Source organism: Papio anubis, chromosome 12 (genome assembly GCF_008728515.1).
Source record: "Papio anubis isolate 15944 chromosome 12, Panubis1.0, whole genome shotgun sequence".
NCBI lineage: Eukaryota > Metazoa > Chordata > Mammalia > Primates > Cercopithecidae > Papio > Papio anubis.
The window spans coordinates 76047585-76069935 of NC_044987.1; the positions used below are offsets into that span (position 1 = coordinate 76047585).

Below are 22351 nucleotides of genomic sequence, written 5' to 3' on the forward strand. Positions count from 1 at the left end.
AATCCATTCTCCATACTGCAATAAGAGTAAATGTCTTAAGACATCAAATCAGTCACTCTCCTGCTAAAAGCCTGACAGCAGGCCAGGCACAGTGGTTCATATCTGTAATCCCAGCACTTTGAGAGGCCAAGGCAGGTGGATCACTTGAATCCAAGAGTTCAAGACTAGCCTAGGCAACATGATGAAACCCCATCTCTATAAGAAAAGAAAAAAATGTTAGCCAGGCATGGTGGGCCTGTAGTCCCAGCTACTGGGGGGTTGAGACAGGAGGATCACTTGAGCCTCGGAGATGGAAGCTCCAGTTAGCCACGATCGCGCTACTGTACTTCAGCCTGGACGACAGAACGAGACACTGTTTCAAAAAGAAAACCCTACAATGGCTTACTTTTAAGATAAAATCTTAAAATGGCACTTAAGATTAAATCCAAACTTCATTTCATGATCTAAAAGCTCTGCCTATCTTTCCAACCCCACCTTATGCCAGTCTCCCCTCTTTTCACTATACTCTAGTAAATACTGATTGTGTTTCTTTTTTTTTTTTAACCTCAAAATGTTATCTGTTTCTTTTTTTCCATAAGTTATTGGGGTACAGGTAGTATTTAGTTACATGGATAAGTTCTTTAGTGGTGATTCGTGAGATTTTGGTGCACCCATCACCTAAGCAATATACACTGCACCATATGTGTAGTCTTTTATCCCTCATCCCCCTTTCACACATCCCCCCAAATCCCCAAAGTCGATTGTATTATTCTCATCCCTTTGCATCTTCATAATTTAGCTCCCACATATCAGTGAGAACATATGATGTTTGATTTTCCATTCCTGAGTTACTTCACTGAGAGTAATAGTCTCCAGTCTCATCCAGGTCACTGCAAATGCTGTTAATTCATTCCTTTTTATGGCTGAGTAGTATTCCATACACACACACACACACACACACACACACACACACCCCACAGTTTCTTTATCCACTCATTGAGTGATGGGCATTTGGGTTGGTTCCATGATTTTGCAATTGTGAACTGTGCCACTGTAAACATGCAAGTGCAAGTATGTTTTTCATATAACGGCTTCTTTCCCTCTGGGTAGATACCCAGTAGTGGGATTGCTAGATCGAATAAATGGTAGTTCTCCTTTTACTTCTTTAAGGAATCTCCACACCATTTTCCATAGTGGCTGTACTAGTTTTACCTTCCCACCAGCAGTGTAGAAGTGTCCCCTGTTCACCACATCCAAGCCAACATCTATTTTTTTTTTTTAATTATGGCCATTCTTGCAGGAGTAAGGTGGTATCACATTGTGGTTTTGACTTGCATTTCCTTGATCATTAGTGATATTGAGCATTTTTTCATATGTTTGTTGGTCATTTGTATATCTTTTTGAGAATTGTCTATTCATGTTCTTAGTTACTAGAACACACCAAGCTCTTTTCAGCCTCAAGGCCATTTCACATGCTGTTCCCTTTACCTAAACCATTTCCCCATTAATTACCTAGCTAGCTCCATCTTACCCTGAATCACTACCTTTTGAGGCAGACCCACATCATACTGTCAGAGTCCCTTTTTTTCCTTATGGCACTTATTGTATTTTATAATCGTTTTATGTAGTTGTCTTTTTGTTGTCTACCAAACTAGAATATAAGCTCCATAAAGGCAGAGACTAATTAGTTCAATTATTTATACTGTTAATTGTTATATTTCCCATGCCTAGCACAATAAATAATATCTCTCAATAAATACTTGTGAATGAATGAAAGCCAGGTGTGACTGATTCCAAACAAATATTCTCTCCCTATATTATGCTGCCACCTTAAAGGATCTTAGAAATCGTCTAGCCAACTCTCTTGTTTTACAAATAAAAAACTGAAATCCAGAAAGACAAGTGATTAGCCCAAGGTGACACAGAATTAACTGACAGAGCCACAGTGACCCCAGACTTTCTGATTTCTGAATCAGATTTTTTCTTAGACAGCACATGGCCTTATGCTAATAGGCGCATCCAAACTATACCTAAGAAATTTTCTGCAAGTATGAGGTGGCCAAAAATATCAGAAAAAAAATTTAACAAGCATTTACAAGCTAATATAAAACTAGAAAAAAGTACAATTATAATGGTAGTATACAATGCATTAGATTACCAAAATCTTTTACTAAATTGTTTTTAAAAGAAAAATTTGAGAATATAGACAAAATAGTCCTCTATTTTACATTATATAAATCATTTACTTCACAATATAAACAACATTTTATTTCATATGGATAATACATTCAGAATATGCCTGCTTAGAGAAATCATACATTTGCTGTTGTGGAAACAATAAATAAATAATAAAAAATTTTAAAAAGGAGAAATCATACATTGTTCCTAAAAATTTAAGTTTTCTTAATAGCTAGTAACTCTAAAATTCATATAAGTATAAAATTTGCACAATGTTGAAACTAAACAAGAAGTCAAGCAAAGTATCTAGAGTTAATAGATAAAAGATAAAAGAAGGAACAGCCAAACCCAGGAATCCTACACTGCCTACTTCCAGAATTCAGTCACTGGTCTGCAAAACACTAAACCATGTACCAATTTACTCAATCCATGAAGCAATGCAGTCTACATTGTCACAACTACACTTCCCCAGCTCCTTCCACTCCTGCAGAACTCAAATCAGGTAGCTACTAAATCATCTCAAGTTGCTCCTGTCATGTGATGACCAATGGAGAAAACTGTGATCCAACTTTTCTTTGCCAAAAATGTTTTACTTCTCCACTAAGCACATGGTGTTCATACTCACGATTCTACCCATGTGTGAATATGTTTTTTAATTTGCATAATAAAAAACTAGAAAAAATAACCTCCATCATGAACCACTTAATTGTTAAAAACATCTATGTCTCCATTTAACTCCTTCCTCATCTTCCAAAGAATTCTACATAATTTTTCAAAAGTATTAGAAATAATAAAATACAAATTATTTTACTTTTAGCATTGCAACACTATTTATTACTACAAATGATAATTAGTTGAGCTATCTTATAGTTCAAATAGGTTTATGTAGACTATCCTAGTGAACAAGAAATTATGTACAGCATTGTTGTATGGAAAAAAAAATCTGCTTCCATGGAACTTTTGTTTGATTTCCAACTTCCCTAAAATTACTAAACTTTCAAAGTTCTTTTCATACAATGTCATGTTCATTGTTTTTCCCTCAGAAAAATTTCCCTCATAAGAAAGAGGTTATTACAAATACCTTTGTTATTTACCTACCAGTTGTTCCAAATGTTGTGTCTTTTAATTTTCATTAGGTCTTTTACGTCTACCAGATGTGTCTCTTGCTGCTGCTCATTAGAATAAGTAAATTACCTCAGTATATACTGGACTTCTGTAGATTTCAAGGCTCTGATTTAAAAGTTGTCATTTAGAATCTGGCAAAACACTCCTGTTGGAAAAGTTTCAAAAAATAAATTTCAGTACTTTGGAGCCCTTTCCTACTCCAGAAACTAAAAAATCCTGTGTCAAACATAGATTAATGACCCACTATTAGAGCATATTACAGTGGAATGTTACTAAAAGCATGAGAAAATCATGTTTACCTTGTACAGCATGGGACCTGCTCCCATTCTGTTATGGAAAGCCTAAACCTGCATTGTCCAACGGGATAGCCAAAAGCCACACGGGGCTCTTGGGTGCTAGAAATATGACTAGCCTTAATTGAGAAGGGCTGTAGTATAAAGTACACACCAGATTTTTGAAGAATATAATCTAAAATATCTCTCATTAGTAATTTTTACAAGTACATACTGAAATAATACTATTTTTGATATATTGGGTTCTAATACATTAGAAACATGAATTCCACCTGTTGCTTTTCACTTTTTTTAGTATGACTACTAGAAATTTTTAAATTACATACGTGATTCACATTTGTGACTCAGATTATATTTCTGTAGAATAGCACTGTCTTGCTATAATAAATAAGATTTTTATAGTTAAGTTAGTTTTTGGTGTTTTATTTTCCCCAAAGAAATAGTTTATGATTAATGTGTTGTGGATAGCCCACAGGAAGCAAGGTCCTTAATGAAAACTTAAACTTTCAATGAGAATTAGAAAGAAAAAAAGAGGAGTGGGGAATAAAAGAAGAACAGAAACATTGTAGGAACAGATAATAAACATTAACTTCCTCTCTACTCAAAGCAAAAAGTACTATATATTCAAAAACATTGTAACAGCTAAAGATGTTTATTATTATTAAAACACTGCTTAGCAAGGAAGTAAAAAACAGATAAAAACAATAGTTTAATGGTTTTGAAGTTTTACTTTTTTCCAACTACTCTCAGTTGAGGGAACAAAAATTAGCAAAAAAGAAAAAAAGAATCAACTGCTTTTCCCTGTGTCAAATGATAGGTAGTAAGAAATTCCGAAGTTCTAGTCTCCAAAGAATAGTACTATAATGTTTTTTTAAATAAGCATCAGAGGCCAGGCATGGTGATTCATGCCTGCAATCCCAGCACTTTGGAAGGCCAAGGTGGGAGAATCAAGTACAGGCCAGGAGTTCAGGGACAGCCTAGCCAACATGGTGAAACCTTGTCTCTACTAAAAATACAAAAAATTATCCAGGCATGGTGGTGCATGCCTGTAATCCCAGCTACTTGGGAGGCTGAGGCCCAAGAATTGATTCAGCCTGGGAAGCGGAGGTTGCAATGAACCGACATTGTGCCACTGCAGTCTATCCTGGGTGACAGAGCAAGACTCTGTCTGGAAAAAAAAAAAAAAATGCATTAGTAGTCAGGTGTGGTGGTATGCACCTATAGTCCCAGCTACTAGGGAGGCTGAGGCCAGAGGATCACTTGAGCTTAGGAGTTGGAGGCCAGCCTGGGAAACATAGTGAGAACCCATCTCTAAAACAAAACAAAAAAAGGCATTAGTAAGGCTGGTCAGTACCCATATATCATTTTCTTCTGAGAAAGTTCACTTGCTTCATATTAGTGATCATTTCATTTCAATGGTCATAAAGGAACAGTTCAAATTTTATGGTCTGAGCATATGGGAGTATAAATTGGTACAAGCAGTTTGGAAAACCTTTTGGCATCATTATCTACTCCTAAGCATATCCCCAACAGTAACACATGCACATTTATATAAAAAAATATACAAAAATGTTCATAGCAGCGTCATTCGTAATAAGACAAAAATTGGAAACAACTCACATACCCATCGACAAATAAACTCATACAATGGCATACTATATAGAATAAAATGAACCAACCACTACTATAAAACAATAATGATTCTCATAAATATAACATTGTGTAAAGGAAGCTAGATATAAAAAATATACTGTATGATTCTATTTAAATAAAGCTCGAAAACAGAAAAAAAAAACTAATTTATGATCTTAAAAGTCAGGATAGTGACCTTTGAGAGGGTCATAGTAATTGGGAGGGAAGGAAGGAGTCAGCAGCACCGAAAATGTTTTATTTCTTGACCCAGGTAGTGGTTATACAGATATGTTCATTTTGTGATGAATGAGCTATATACGCTTATGATTTGTATACTTTTCTGTATGTCTATTATGTTTTCATCAAAATATAATTCAAAAAATAAAATCTATAGTTATACTAAAATTTCATTTTATATTATGAATTAAAATATTTGAAATTAGGAATATTTTTGCTAAATTGTTTTTTAAATGTGGTTTTATCCTTAAGATTACTTTCATATTTATTAAATTCATAGAATCACAGAGCATTACAGATGGAAGAAACTTAGAATAAACTAGTTTGACTCTGTGAGAAGTTAGGTGACTTGGCCAAGATCATATCAATATCAGTAATGAGACTAAAATGTAGAACTTTCATATTATATTACAGAACTTTTTAAGTTTTTAATTTCAGAGAGTTAGACTCCATTAGAAAGAACTAGGATTTCTTCTGAAATCTTGATTTATAATGCTAAAAGAAAAAAATCTACAAGTCACCAAATGTTATTCATTTTTCTATTTCTTTGATAATAAAACAATGAATAAATCATAAAACAAGGAAGGAAAATCATTCTTGGCTGTTTGGAGAGGAACTGTATAAGAATTGGTAACCTATGTCCTTCGTACATCTTTTTGAAACTTATTCTTCATGAAGACAGATATAGAACATTTGTGTTCAATTACTGTATTAAAAACAGCATAGTCTCAATACACACTACCCTCTTTCTCCTACTTTTTGCAGCTTGTTTGTAAACACGTTTAGCAGTAGCACAATCAAGAAGTATTGATTCCTTCTAGAAATGCACCTACATTTGAGCTATACACAATTCACAAAAATTCAAGGATATAACCACTTATTCTCCTCGTTTCCTTCAGACTTTAAAATATGGCAACTCTTCCTCTTTGTTTTTTTTTTTTTTTTTTTTTTTTTTTTAAGCTTTTCTTCTGGCTCAGAAACGTAAAATAAACTATAACAACATCCTTTATATCTATTCTTTTCCTGTTTTTCTTTTTTTTTTTTTTCTTTTCCAACCATTTTGTTTTAGGGGAGGGAAAAGAAGGAGAGTTCTAAGAAAAGCTTTTTGTAACAGGTTCAAAAGTATAAAAGCCATTTCAAGCTCCAGACATTTGTAGCCTTTATTTCTTTAGTCCTTGAAAGGGCTTTTTAAATGTTAACAGCTAAGATAGGACTGCTTTCCTATACTGATGTTCCAGGCTTCATTTCCTTTGTAGTCTTGAGTTCCTCCCCATCCTCAATCCCCCAGTAACCTCCATGCAGGCTTCCTTTTCAAAACAAAACAAACAACAATTTTTATAAAAAAATATTTCATTCCTCATGATATACATACAAGCAGACTTCTAAGATCCCATACACAATGGACACCTCTAATGATTTAGAGAATTAAAATATTTTGCTTGAATTTCTTCCATATTTGGTGATTTAATGTGACCATTTATGCTTTCATTTCTAAAATAATGACATGTCACCTGCAAAGTTATTACAGCTAAAATAGCTAACAAGAAGCTTTGTTGACCCCCTCTTCAGGAATGCTGAAATGTAATCTTCAAAAAATATCAGCCAAAACATGTTCATTTATGTATTTAAATTTTTAAAATCAGTATGTACATATGATCCTGGTTCAGAAATAAATTGCATATATGCCAAGAAACAAGTCTGAAACACTGTATTCCAAGGTCTTAATAGTGATTACTATTCCTGAGTGGTGAGATTATAAATGTTTTTATTTTTAAATTTTATTCTTGCTTCTGAATATATTTTAATTTATCTTCAGTGTACATGCATTGTTTGTGACGATGGAAAATATTACTCTTCATTTTAAAAAGAAATGCTGTTTTCTTATTTTTTAGCACATCATATAGGTACTTTAAAACATCCACATATATAGGCTGGGTGTGGTGGCTCATGCCTGTAATCTCAGCACTCTGGGAAGTTAAGGGGGGTAGATTGCTTGAGCACAGGAGTTAAAGACCAGCCTGGGCAACATGGCAAAACCTTTCCTCTATTTTTAAAATTAAAAAAAAGAGAGAGAGAGAGAGAGACAGAGAGAGAGAAATCCAAAGGTATACATTTATAATTAACTACTTAATTATACTTATATAACTACTTATTACACAGGTACATAATTTTCAAATATAATTTCTAAAACTGTAAAACTATAAGTCATATAAATATAAAAACAGCATGAGTCAAAATGTTAAGTGTCAAGGAGTTTACTTAACTGAGTAATTAATGAGGAAACCAGTAAGTTAAAACCAATTCATTATAGAATTTGACTTACAGAAATTTGTATTCTCTACTGGATAAAGTCCATTTGCATTGCCAAGAATAGGAATCATTTACATTGTTATGGGCCAAAATCATTTGCATCCTTTTCAGATGTATAAAATTTCTCTTTTATCCCTACAGAGTTGTAAAATAGCCTAGTCAATCAAAGATGATCAAAAGTACACACTCATTTAGAATCAGATAATCCCTGGAGAGTCCCTACACATTCAGCATTTCCCTGAAAGAAAACCCAGTTATCAGTTTTGCCTGCTTCCAAGTTTTTGACAAATTTTCTTGATATAATTTACTAATTAGTAAACATGCTTTCTTACGTATCATCTAGAAATGTTTAGTAAAGTTTTCTGTACCTTGATATAATCAAGGCATATCAGAGAATATTTGAGGTTAGTATAAACTCTAGAAACTTCACACCAGGCCAGGTACAGTGGCTCACACCTGTAATGCCAACATTTTGGGAGGCCAAGGCTGGAGGATCACTTGAGTCCAGGAGTTCAAGGCTAGCCTGGGCAACATAGTGAGACCTCACCTCTACAAAAAATAAACAAAATTAGCCATGCAAGGTGGTATGTGCTTGTAGTCCAGCTACTAAGGAGGCTGAGGTGGGAGGATTGCTTGATCCCAGGAGGTAGAGGCTGCACCACTGTACCCCAGCCTGGGCAACAGAACAAAACCGTCTCAAAAAAACAAACAAACAAACAAAAACACTTTATACTAGTTTAAATCATGGAACATTAGTAAATTATAAAAACATAATGAAATACTGATATATGAAATAGGAAATACTGCATAAAATATGAATAATTTTTATGTATGCAATATAAAAACATAATCACAAACAAAATATCCATGAGGAAACAAGCTGTCAAACAAAATATGATCAACTTTGAGTTTTCCTATCAGCAACTTTTCAAAGTTGAGAAAATTTTAAGGGATAAAACCTTAAAACTGAGAAAAGTCCAGTAACATCTTTCTGGTGAACCACAAAGGGACTATACTGAGGAGATCCCCAACTCAAAGGAAATAGACTGTAGCACCAATTGGCCAACTTTAGGTAAGTGGTGGGGTACATTTTACCCAGGTGAAGGACGGGATTGGGCCTGAGGCCCAACTTAGGACAATCTCTCCTAAGATAGAGAAGGTTAAAGGCCCTTTTAATAAAAGGCAAGGACACTTGATTAAACTTAGGTTCAAGGCCCAACTTAGGAAGCTTAGAGTCCTTCCTAAGATTTAGGGGGTTAGAGGCCCCACTTAGAAAACTCTATATTGGTTAAAAATGGATTTGGCACTATGGGATGCTAACCACTATTCTCTTTGGATTAATCTGCCTTGCACTCTTTGCTGATGGCTATGGGTGACAGGATTAGGTATATACAAGATCATGGGACATGGGGAACTTTTTTCTTCCCCAAGGGGGAAACTTGAGAGCTGATGGGTCTGCTGGAAAAGATCCCTTCACAACTGACAAGCAGCCACCTGAATTTTGATTCAATGTCACTGCAATGAGTGGGTCTTTCTCTAGCCTCCCTGAGCTCTCTACCTTCCCTGTTCCATGCAGGCAATGCTTCTCTCTCTCTCTCTTTCCTGCCAGCCATGTGAAGAATTGCCTGCTTCCCCTTCGCCTTTCACCATGATTGTAAGTTTCCTGAGGTCTCCCCAGCCATGCCTCTTGTATAGCCTGCAGAACTGTGAGTCAATTAAACCCATTTTCTTCATTAATTACCCACTTTTAGGTAATTCTTTATAGCACTGTGATAATGGAATAATATACAAAATTGCACAAATGGAACAGAATAGAGCCCAGAAATAAGGCTGCACATCTACAACCATCTGATCTTTGACAAAGCTGACAAAAACAAGCAATGGGGAAAAGACTCCCTATTCAATAAATGGTGCTGGGATAACTGGTTAGTCATATGCAGAAGATGGAAGCTGGACCCCTTCCTTACACAAAAATCAACTTAAGATGGATAAAAGACTTAAATGTAAAACCAACAACTATAAAAACCCTGAAAGACAACCTAGGCAATACCATCCTGGACATGAGAACAGGCAAATATTTCATGACAAAGCCACCAAAAGCAATCACGATAAAAGTAAAAATTAATAAACTTAAGAAATTCCACACAGCAATAAAACACTATATCAACAGAATAAATGGACAACCTACAGAATGGGAGAAAGTATTTGCAAACTATGCATCTGACAAAGGTCTAATATCTAGTATCTACAAGGAACTTAAACAATTTAAACAAATTTACAAGAGAGAAACAAACAACCCCATTAAAAAGGGCAATGGGCCGGGTGCAGTGGCTCATACCTGTAATCCCAGCACTTGGGAGGCCAAGGAAGGAGGATCGTTTGATGTCAGGAGTTCAAGAGCAGCCTGGCCAACATGGTGAGACCCTGTCTCTACAAAAATACAAATATTAGCTGGGTGTGGTAGCACGTGCCTTTAATCCCAGCTACTTGGGAGGCTGAGACAGAAGAATCACTTGAACCCAGGAGGCAGAGGCTGCAGTGAGCCAAGATCATACCACTGCACTCCAGCCTGTATGACAAAGTGAAACTTTGTCTCAAAAAAAAAAAAGGAAAAAAAAAAGGCAAAGGACATGAAATGACGCTTCTCAAAAGAAAACATACATGCAGCCAATGAGCATATGGAAAAAAGCTCAATGTCACTATCATTAGAGAAATGCACATCAAAACCACAATGAGATACCATCAGTCAAAATGGCTGTTACTAAAAAGTAAAAAACAACAGATGCTGGCACGGTTGCAGAGAAAAGGGAACACCTATATACTGTTGGTGGGAGTGTAACTTAGTTCAACCATTGTGGAAAGCAGTATGGCAATTCCTCAAAGAGCTAAAAGGAGAACTACCATTCAATCCAGGAATCCCATTACTGGGTATATACCCAAAGGAATATAAATCACTCTACCATAAGACACATGCACACAAATGTTCATTGCAGCACTCTTCACAGTAGCAAAGACATGGAATCAACCTAATTGTCCATCAATTATAGATTGGATAAAGAAAATATAGTACATAGACACCATGGAATAGTATGCAGTCATAAAAAAGGCTGAGATCATGTCTTTTGCGGGAATATGGATAGAGCTGGAGGCCATTATCCTTAGCAAACTAACGCAGGAACAGAAAACCAAATACCACATGTTCTCACTTATAAGAGGCATCTAAATGATAAGAACTTATGAACACAAAGAAGGAAACAACAGACATTGGGGGCTTCTTGAGGCGGGGAAGATAGGAGGAGCAAATGGAGCCAAGAAGATAACTATTGGATACTGGGTTTAATACCTAGGTGATGAGATAATATGTGCAACAAACTTCTGTGGCATGTGTTTACCTATGTAAAAAACCTTCACATGTACCCCCAAACCTAAAATAAAAGTTAAAAAGAAAAAGAAAAAAAAAACTGAGAAAAGTCCATCTACAGCAAGACGCAATAGCTCACACCTGTAATCCTAGCACTTTGGGAAGCTGAGGCGGGCAGATCACTTGAGGCCAGGAGTTGGAGACCAGCCTGGCCAACATGGTGAAGCCCCATCTCCACTAAAAATACAAAAATTAACCCGGCACGGTGGTGGGGGCTTGTGATCCCCGCTACTTGAACCTGGGAGGCAGAAGTTGCAGTGAGTCAAGACTGAGCCACTGCATTCCAGCCTGGGTGACAGAGAGAGACTCCAACTCAAAAAATAAAAAAGAAAGAAAAGTCCATCCACTCAATTTTTCCCCTTTCCCCTCGCAACTAAGAAATGATTGCCATTATTTGAATTTTACAATGGAACAACTAAATCCAAATCACAGAAGCATAGTCTGATGAAGAAACTTGAGGCCCAAATAATTTCTGTGACTCTCTGAAGTCTCAAAACCACTGATTCAACAATACTAGTTTGTATACAAATTATAATTCACATTTGTACTATATTACATAAAACTGGGCCTTAAACATAAAAGTAATTTTTAAATTACTGAATACAATAACTAATTAGTTAATTGATACACACAAGCACATTGAGGGAATATTTGGATTTTTAGACTATTGTCTTGAAAGAGAATAAATCTCCTTTCTTGGAGGTAAGCATCCCAAATTTGCAGAAAATTGATTATTTGCAATTTTTCACTCAATAAACATGTATACCATGTGTGAATTAACTCTGTGTAGCAGCATAACATAGTGATTAAGAGCATCAACACTTAGAGCCAGACTAGGCCATCAGCTCTACTACTTCAGCTCTGCCTCAGTTTCCTGATCTGTAAAACAGATAATAATAGTACGTAACAAATGTAAAGCATATGTAAGGAACAAACTGGGCACAAAGTAAGCATTACCAACATGTTTGTCAAGTTTGTGGTTCCAAAATATATGGTCTTCGTTCAGAATGACTGTAGGCTTTAAAAAAAAAAAAAGAGGGACAATAAAATGTGGTCCTCAGACCAGCAGCAGCAACATCTGAGAATTTGTTAGAAATGTAAATTTTGGGACTCATCAGAGACCTACTAAATCAGAAACTCTGGGGTAGGGCTCAGCAATCTAAGCTTAAACAAAACATCTATCAGGTGATTCCAATGCCCATTAACATTTGGGAACCATTGCTGCAAATAATAGGATTTTATCTCTTCCTCTCTAGATTTTAGTGCATGTGTGTGTATATATATTCATTAGTATACTTGGTGTTTTGCACATCTCATCTTTTGTCATAAAGCTACTGAAACATAGTTTCAACACTGAAGGTAACTTCACACCCATTAGGATGGTTATAATAAAAAAGATGATGACAAATGTTGGCAATGATGTGGAGAAATTGAACTCTTTATACACTGTCGGTGGGAATGTAAAATAGTACAGCCACTTTGGAAAACAGTCTGACAGTTCCTCAAAAGGTTAAATGTAGAGTAACCATATGATCCAGCAATTCCACTCCTAGACATATATTCACAAGAATTGGAAACAAAGTCATACAAAAATCTCTTCTACACAAATGTTCACTGCAGCATTATTCATAATAGCAAAAAAGTGGAAACAACCCAAATGCCTATCAACTGATGAATGGACAAACCAAATACAGTATATCCATAAAATGGAATCTGATTCAGCCATAAAAAGGAATGAAGTACTGATACATTCAGCAATATGGGTGAACCTTAAAAACATGCCAAGTGGCTGGGCACGGTGACTCATGCCTATAATCCCAACACTTTGGAAGGCCAAAGCGGGTGGATCCCTTGAACCCAGGAGTTAGAGATCAGTGTGGACAACATGGTGAAACCTTTTCTCTACAAAAAAAATACAAAAACTAGCTGGGTGTGGTGGTGCACACCTATAGTCCCAGCTACTGAGGAGGCTGAGACAGAGGTTGCAGTGAGCAGAGATCGTGCCACTGCACTCCAGCCTGAATGACAGAGTGAGACCCTGTCTTAAAAAAAGAAAAAAAAAAGTGCTAAGTGAAACGAACCAGTCACAAAAGACCACATATTGTATGATTCCATTTATATGAAATGGCTAGAAGAGGCAAATATAGAGAGAAAGGAAGTAGATTAGTGGTTGCCTGGGGTTGGAGGAGATGAGAGGAAAACAAGGAGGAGGGATGGCTAACAGGTACAGAGTTTCTTTTTTTCTCTCTCTATTTTTCCTCATTTGGATGAAGAAAGAAAAATTCAGTTAGCTAAGGATTGAAGTCAACTAAATTTCAATTAATTGAAATGTTAGGAAATTTAAGTGTTTTTTATTTATACATGTTATAGTATTACTAATAGATGAATTTTTTTTAAATTAGAATTTTTAGCACATCCTTAGAATAACTTCTTATTCTGTATTAGTTTTAGATTTTTGAAACACAAATATTAAATATAAAGTTAATTGTTTTAAATTTTTTAGTTAATGACCACCAAAAACAATACCTCCCTTCCTATTTGAACTGTCTTAAAACTCAGAGTTAAATTTAAACCTTAGCTGGGAAAAGGTCTATTTCAGGTTCTTCTAACTACCTGAGGTATAAAATTTCTTTTGAGGGTGATGAAAATGTTGTAAACTCAATAGTGATGGCTGGACATGGTGGCTCATTCCTACAATCCCAGTACTTTGGGAGGCCAAGGCGGGAGGATTACTTGAGGTCAGGAGTTCAAGACCAGCCTGGCCAACATGGTGAAACCCCGTCTGTACTAAAAATACAAAAATAAGCTGGGCGTGGTAGTACACGCCTGTAATCCCAGCTACCCAGCTACAAGGAGGCTGGGGCACAAGAATCGCTTGAACCCGGGAGGCAGAGGTTGCAGTGAGCTAAGATCACGCCATTACACTCCAGCCTGGGTGGCAGAGTGAGACTCTGTCTCAAAAATAAATAAATAAATAAATACAATCAATAGTGATGGTTGCACAGCTCTATGACTACATTAAAAAACATGTAATTGTATACTTTAAATAGGTGAATTATATAGTATGTAAATTATACCAAAAATAAAAGTTATTATTTAAAAAGCTTAAAGGCATATGCTAAGATATTATTATTGATGGAAAATACATGTGATATAACAATTTATGCAATAACAATAATCTATATTTAAAACTCTAAATTGTATTATCCTGGAAGTCAGGGAGGGAAGAACAGGTCAAAAGTAAAGGTTCTAAATTATTCACAAATATAGTGACTGATGAGACACTCAGATATTGCTTTACTCTTGATTAGAGCAAAAATTAAAATATAACCATTGAAAACAAAGTATTAAGACCAAAATGTAATATTCTCAAAATCACTAGAATAAAGAGACCAGAAGGAATTATGCTTAGATGTTAACTGTGATAACCTCAGAACTATGGCATTACTAAGTGATTTTATTTCCTTTTCATATTTTTATTTTCCATGTCTTTTCCAATGAATTATTTTATTTTTGTGTGAGTCTGCTTATCTTTGTGACCCTGACTTTTCTAAAATCCAATTTTACTTACTTGTGTATTCACTTACAGTTAAATGTTTAGTTAATATATTCAGATAATTCAAAGTTCAAAGGACAGAAAAAGCATAGTGAAAAATCTCCTTGCTACCAGTACACCTAGCCCCCACCTACCACTACTCCAACCATGGAGTCTAAAACTGTGATCAGTTTCTTGGACATTTTTGGGGAAATATGTCATGAATATACATTGATTATTTTAATACAGATACAATTTAATATATCTACTTCACCTTATTTGCTATACTCACCTTGCTTTTTTTTTTTTTTCTGGAGACTGCCCCATATCAGTACCTACAGAGCTTCATCTTTCTTTTCAATGGCTACATAGTATTCCACTGTGTGGATGTAACATAATGTAACATAATTTATTTAGCCAGTCTCATGCTGACATAATACTTTTTTTTTTTTTTGAGAAGGAATCTCGCTGTGCTGACCAGGCCGGAATGCAACGGTGTGATCTCAGCTCACAGAAGCCTTGACCTCCCAGGATCAGGCAATTTTTGTGCCTCAGCCTCCTGAGCAGCTGGGACTATAGGCGCACGCCACAACACCCAGCAATTTTTCTTTTTTTTTTTTTTTTTTGTATTTTTAGTAGAGATGAGGTTTTACCATCTTTGCCAGGCTAGTCTCGTATTCCTTACCTCAAGGAATCTGCCAACCTCGGCCTCCCAAAGTGCTGGGATTACAGACATGAGACACCGTGCCCAGTGCCATATTACTTTTATAACTGACAAGAACAACACAGGAATGTTAGGGGAAATTTTATCCAATTTTCTTTTTTAATTTTTTTCAACTTCATATGCTCTGGATCAGTGTTTATTATTTGAATTTTCTTTTTTAAAAAGGATTATTACCCACTAATTTAAACTCATAGCTTCTTTTTGACAATACCAATTGGAATATTGCTGCTTTATGTATATATAGACTTTGTGGTCAGAACAGAAGATATACATCTGGGTGGAGCCCACCTCAGCACCACAAAGCCACTATAGCCAGACTGCCTCTCTAGATTCCTCCACCCTGGGCAGGGCATTTGTGAAAGAAAGGCAGCAGCCCCAGTCAGGGGCTTATAGATAAAATTCCTATCTCCCTGGGACAGAAAACCTGGGGAAAGGGGCGTCTGTGGGCGCAGCTGCAGCAGACTTAAATGTTCCTGCCTGCTGGCTCTGAGGAGAGCAGCAGATCTCCCAGCATAGGACTCGAGCCCTGCTAAGGGACAGATTGCTTCCTCAAGTGGGTCCCTGACCCCAGTGCCTCTTGACCGGGAGACAGCTCCTAGCAGGGATCAACAGACACCCCACACAGGAGAGCTCTGACTGGCATCTGGTGGGTGCCCCTCTGGGATGAAGCTTCCAGAGGAAGGATCAGGGAGAAGTCTTTGCTGTTCTGCAGCCTCTGCTGGTGATAGCCAGGCAAACAGGGTCTGGAGTGGACCTCCAACAATTACCAGTAAACCTGTAGCAGAGGGGCCTGTTAGAAGGAAAACTAACAAACAGAAAGGAATAGCATCAACATCAACAGAAATGACTTCCACACAGAAACCCCATCTGAAGGTCACCAACATCAAAGACAAAAGGTAGACAAATCCACAAAGATGAGGAAAAACCAGTGCAAAAATGCTGAAAATTCCAAAAACCAGAACACCTCTTTTCCTCCAAAGGATCACAACTTCTGGCCAGCATGGCAACAATCCCGGATGGAGAATGAGTTTGACGAACTGACAGAAGTAGGCTTCAGAAGGTTGGTAATAACAAACTCCTACAAGCTAAAGGAACATGTTCTAACCCAATGCAAGGAAGCTAAGAACCTTGAAAAAAGGTTAGAGCAATTGCTAACTAGAATAAACAGTTTAGAGAAGAACATAAATGAATGGATGGAGCTGAAAAACACAGCACGAAAACTTTGTGAAGCATACACAAGTATTAATGGCCAAATTGACCAAGCAGAAGAAAGGATATCAGACATTGAAGATCAACTTAATGAAATAAAGCATGAAGACAAGATTAGAGAAATAAGAATAAAAAGAAATGAACAAAGCCTCCAAGAAATATGGGACTATGTGAAAAGACCAAACCTACGTTTGATTGGTGTACCTGAAAGTGATGGGGAGAATGGAACCAAGTTGGAAAACACTTCAGGGTGTTATCCAGGAGAACTTCCCCAACCTAGCAAGGCAGGCCAAAATCCAAATTCAGGAAATACAAAGAACACCACAAAGATACTCCTCGAGAAGAGCAACTCCAAGACACATAATTTTCAGATTCACCAAGGTTGAAATGAAGGAAAAAATGTTAAGGGCAGCCAGAGAGAAAGGTCGGGTTACCCACAAAGGGAAGCCCATCAGACTAACAGCAGATCTCTCTGCAGAAATCCTACGAGCCAGAAGAGAGTGGGGGCCAATATTCAACAATCTTAAGGAAAAGAATTTTCAACCCAGAATTTATATCCAGCCAAACTAAGCTTCATAAGTAAAGGAGAAATAAAATCCTTTTCAAACAAGCAAATGCTGAGAGATTTTGTAACCCCCAGGCCTGCCTTACAAGAGCTCCTAAAGGAAGCACTAAACATGGAAAGGAACAACCGGTACCAGTCACTGCAAAAACATACCAAATTGTAAAGACCATCGACACTATGAAGAAACTGCATCAACTAACGGGCAAAATAACCAGCTAACATCATAATGACAGGATCAAATTCACACATAATATTAACCTTAAATGTAAATGAGCTAAATGCCCCAATTAAAAGACACAGGCTGGCAAATTGGATAGTCAAGACCCACCAATGTGCTATATTCAGGAGACCTATCTCATGTGCAAAGACACACATAGGCTCAAAATAAAGGGATGGAGGAATATTTACCAAGTAAATGAAAGGCAAAAAAAAAAAAAAAAATCAGGGGTTGCAATCCTAGTCTCTGATAAAACAGACTTTAAATCAACAAAGATCAAAAAAGACAAAGAAGGGCATTACATAATAGTAAAGGAATCAAGTCAACAAGAAGAGCTAACTATCCTAAATATATATGCACCCAATACAGGAGTAACCAGATTCATAAAGCAAGTTCTTAGAGACCTACAAAGAGACTTAGACTCCCACACAATAATAGTGGGAGACTTTAACACCCCACTGCCAATATTAGACAGATCAACCAGACAGAAAATTAACAAGGATATTCAGGACTTGAACTCAGCTCTGGATCAAGTGGACCCAGTAGACGTCTACAGAACTCTCCATCCCAAATCAAGAGAACATACATTCTTCTGAGTACCACATCACACTTATCCTAAAATTGGCCACACAATTGGAAGTAAAACACTCCTCAGCAAATGCAAAAGAACAGAAATAAAAATCAAGTTTCTCAGACCCAGTGCAATCAAATTAGAACTCAGGATTAAGAAACTCACTCAAAACCACACAACTACATGGAAACTAAACAACCTGCTCCTGAACGACTACTGGGTAACAATGAAATGAAGGGAAAAATAAATAAGTTATTTCAAACCAATGCGAACAAAGACACAACGTACCAGAATCTCTGGGACACAGCTAAAGCAGTGTTTAGAGGGAAATCTATAGCACTAAATGCCCATAGGATAAAGCACGAAAGATCTAAAATCGACACCCTAATATCACAATTAAAAGAACTAGAGAAGCAAGAGCAAACAAATTCAAAAGCTAGCAGAAGGCAAGAAATAACTAAGATCAGAGCAGAACTGAAGGAGATAGAGACACAAAAAACCCTTCAGAAAATCAATGAATCCAGGAGCCGATTTTTTTAAAAGATCAACAAAATAGACCACTAGCCAGAGTAATAAAGAAGAAAAGAGAGAAGAATCAAATAGACACAATAAGAAATGATAAAGGGGATATCACCACTGATCCCACAGGAATACAAACTACCACCAAAGAATACTATAAACACCTCTACGTAAATAAACTAGAAAATCTAGAAGAAATGGATAAATTCCTGGACAGATATACCCTCCCAAGACTAAACCAGGAAGAAGCCGAATCCCTGAATAGACCAATAACAAGTTCTAAAATTGAGGCAGTAATTAATAGCCTACCAACCAAAAGAAGCCCAGAACCAGATGGATTCACAGCCTAATTCTACCAGAGATACAAAGGGGAACTGGTACCATTCCTTCTGAAACTCTTCCAAATAGAAAAAGAGGGACTCCTCCCTAACTCACTTTATGAGTTCAGCATTATCCTGATATCAACACCTGGCAGAGACACAACAAAAAAAGAAATTTTCAGGTCAATATCCCTGATGAACATCAACGCAAAAATCCTCAATAAAATACTGGCAAACCAAATCCAGCAGCACATGAAAAAGCTTATCCACCACGATCAAGTCAAATTCATCCCTGGGATGCAAGGCTGGTTCGACACACGCAAATCAATAAATGTAATCCATTGCATAAACAGAACCAATGACAAAAACCACATGATTATCTCAATAGATACAGAAAAGGCCTTCAATAAAATTCAACACCCCTTCATACTAAAAACTCTCAATAAATTAGGTATTGATGGAATGTATGTCAAAATAATAAGAGATATTTATGACAAACCCACAGCCAGTATCATACTGAATGGGCAAAAACTGGAAGCATCTTCTTTGAAAACTGGCACAAGACAAGGATACCTTCTCTCACCACTCCTATTCAACATAGTATTGGAAGTTCTGGCCAGGGCAATCAGTCAAGAGAAAGAAATAAAGGGTATTCAAATAGGAAAAGAGGAAGTCAAATTGTCTTTGTTTGCAGACGACGTGATTGTATATTTAGAAAACCCCATCATCTCAGTCCAAAATCTCCTTAAGCTGATAAGTAACTTCAACAGTCTCAGAATACAAACTCAATGTACAAAAATGACAAGCATTCCTATACACCAATAATAGACAGAGAGGCAATTCATGAGTGAATTCCCAACCACAATTGCTACACAAAGAATAAAATACCTAGGAATACAACTTACAAGTGATGTGAAGGACGTCTTCAAGGAGAACTACAAACCACTGCTCAAGGAAATAAGAGAGGACACAAATAAATGGAAAAACATTCCATGCTCATGAACAGGAAGAATCAATATAGTGAAAATGGCCATACTGCCCAAGTTAATTTATAGATTCAATGCTATCCCCATCAATCTACCATTGACCTTCTTCACAAATAAGAAAAAACTACTTTGTTTCATATGGAAACAAAAAAGAGCCCATATAATTTTAAGAGCCCAGACAATCTTAAGTAAAAAGAACAGAGCTGGAGGCATCAAGATACCTGGCTTCAAACTATGCTACCAGGCTACAGTAAACAAAGCAGCATGGTACAGGTACCAAAAAAGATATATAGACCAATGGAACAGAACAGAGGCTTCTGAAATAATACCACACATCTACAACTATCTGATCTTTGACAAACCCGACACAAACAAGCAGTTGGGGAAAGGATTCCCTATTTACTGAACGGTTTTGGGAAAACTGGCTACCCATATGCAGAAAACTGAAACTGGACCCCTTCTTTACACCTTATACACAAATTAACTCAAGGTAGATTAAAGACTTAAACATAAGACCTAAAACCATAAAAACTTTAGATGAAAACCTAGGCAACACCATTCAGGACATAAACATGGGCAAAGACTTCATGACTAAAACGCCAAAAACAATGGCAACAAAAGCCAAAATTGACAAATGGCATCTAATTAAACTAAAGAGCTTCTGCACAGCAAAAGAAACTACCATCGGAGTGAACAGGAAACCTACAAAATGGGAGAAAAATTTTTGCAATCTATCCATCTGACAAAGGGCTAATATCCAGAATCTGCACAGAATGTAAACAAATTTACAGGAAAAAAACAACCCCATCAAAAAGTGGGTGAAGGACATGAACAGACACTTCTCAAAAGAAGACATTTATGCAGCCAACAAATACATGAGAAAAAGCTCATCATCACTAGTCATTAGAGAAGTGCAAATCAAAACCACAATCATTTCATGCCAGTTAGAAGGGCAATCATTAAAAAGTCAAGAAACAACAGATGCTGGAGAGAATGTGGAGAAATAGGAACGCTTTTACACTGTTGGTGAGAATGTGAATTAGTTCAACCATTGTGGAAGACAGTATGGTGATTCCTCAAGGATCTAGAACAAGAAATACCATTTGACCCAGCAATCCCATTACTGGGTATATACCCAAAGGATTATAAATTATTCTACTTTAAAGATACATGCACATGTATGTTTATTGAAGCATTGTTCACAATAGCAAAGACTTGGAACCAACCCAAATGCCCATCAATGACAGACTGGATAAAGAAAATGTGGCCCATATACACCATGGAATACCATGCAGTATGAGTTCATGTCCTTTGCAGGGACATGGATGAAGGTGGAAACCATGAGTCTCAGCAAACTATCACAAGAATAGAAAACCACATACCACATGTTCCTACTCATAAGCGGCAGTTGAACAATGAGAACACATGGACACAGGGAGGGGAACATCACACACCAGAGCCTGTTGGGGGTGGGGGGCTAGGGGAGTGATAGCATTATAAGAAATACCTAATGTAGATGATGGCACATGTATACCTATGTAACAAACCTGCACGTTCTGCACATGTATCCCAGAACTTAAAGTATAATAACAAAAAAAGAAGATATACATCAACAACAATTTTATTGAAGCAATTTTAAGCAATACATTTTTCATTTCCCTTTTCATTCCTCTTTCATTTAAGTTCCTAGGTATGTGTGAAATAATCACGTTAATATTTATAGTGCCACATTTTAAATCACAGTAGCACTCTGACAAATCTGCCTGCCCAATGGACAGAATGGGAGTTAACCAATCATCAATCATCATCAACCACAAATATGTATTTATTTATACCTTGTTTTCAGGATTCTGTTAGACCCTAGAGTTGCATTTATATTACACCTTTAAAATCAGCTTCTAAATGGGTTTCATCTCATAGTCCACCACAGCTTTTTTTTTTCACATTTTTTCCCTTTGCTTCAATGACACTAACCTCTCCTTCTTCTAGTTCTATGTCTACCTTCTAACCTCAGGCTCTTCTTCCTCATTCCATCCTTAATCTTCTCCTTCTTCTTCTGTTCCAAGTATCTCTCTTCTAGGCACTCACTAGGCAAGCTCAATTACTCTCCTTGTTGACTCATCACCTCTAGATGGGTGATTTCTAAGTTTATTGCTCTCTCCTAACTTTGAAGCCCATATTTTTAACAGTTCCACTTGGTGTCCTGCCAATACTTTAACATATCTAAAATCAAACTCATCCTATCACATAAACCTGCTCCTCTCTAATCTCACCCATTCATATATTAAAACAACAAATATCTACTGAGTGATAGTTTACATATGTCATGGTGCTAAGCTTAGATCCTACCCAAAAGCAGCTGAGAGTCTAGAACAGTCAGCAAGCCTAGTATCTTTGTTCAATACCTTTATTCTAGCACATATTTTTGTTGTGGCAGGCTAAACAAGATAAGTAAAAGATAATAGTAGAAAATAAGACAAATAAGACTGGAATGGACTATTGAGATCAGAATATCGACCTTATTCTTCCT

General features: G+C 36.6%; 1 protein-coding gene across 4 annotated transcripts in view; it reads right to left on the minus strand.

Moving 5' to 3' along the window:
• SOX6 (SRY-box transcription factor 6) overlaps positions 1-22351 on the minus strand; it is a 766932-nt gene that overhangs the window by 741021 nt on the left and 3560 nt on the right. For all 4 annotated transcript variants that reach the window (XM_021926880.2, XM_021926862.2, XM_021926864.2 and 1 more), the window contains exon 3: positions 3256-3427. The gene's annotated coding sequence lies outside the window, so the exon portion shown is untranslated. The remainder of the gene's footprint in view (positions 1-3255; positions 3428-22351) is intronic.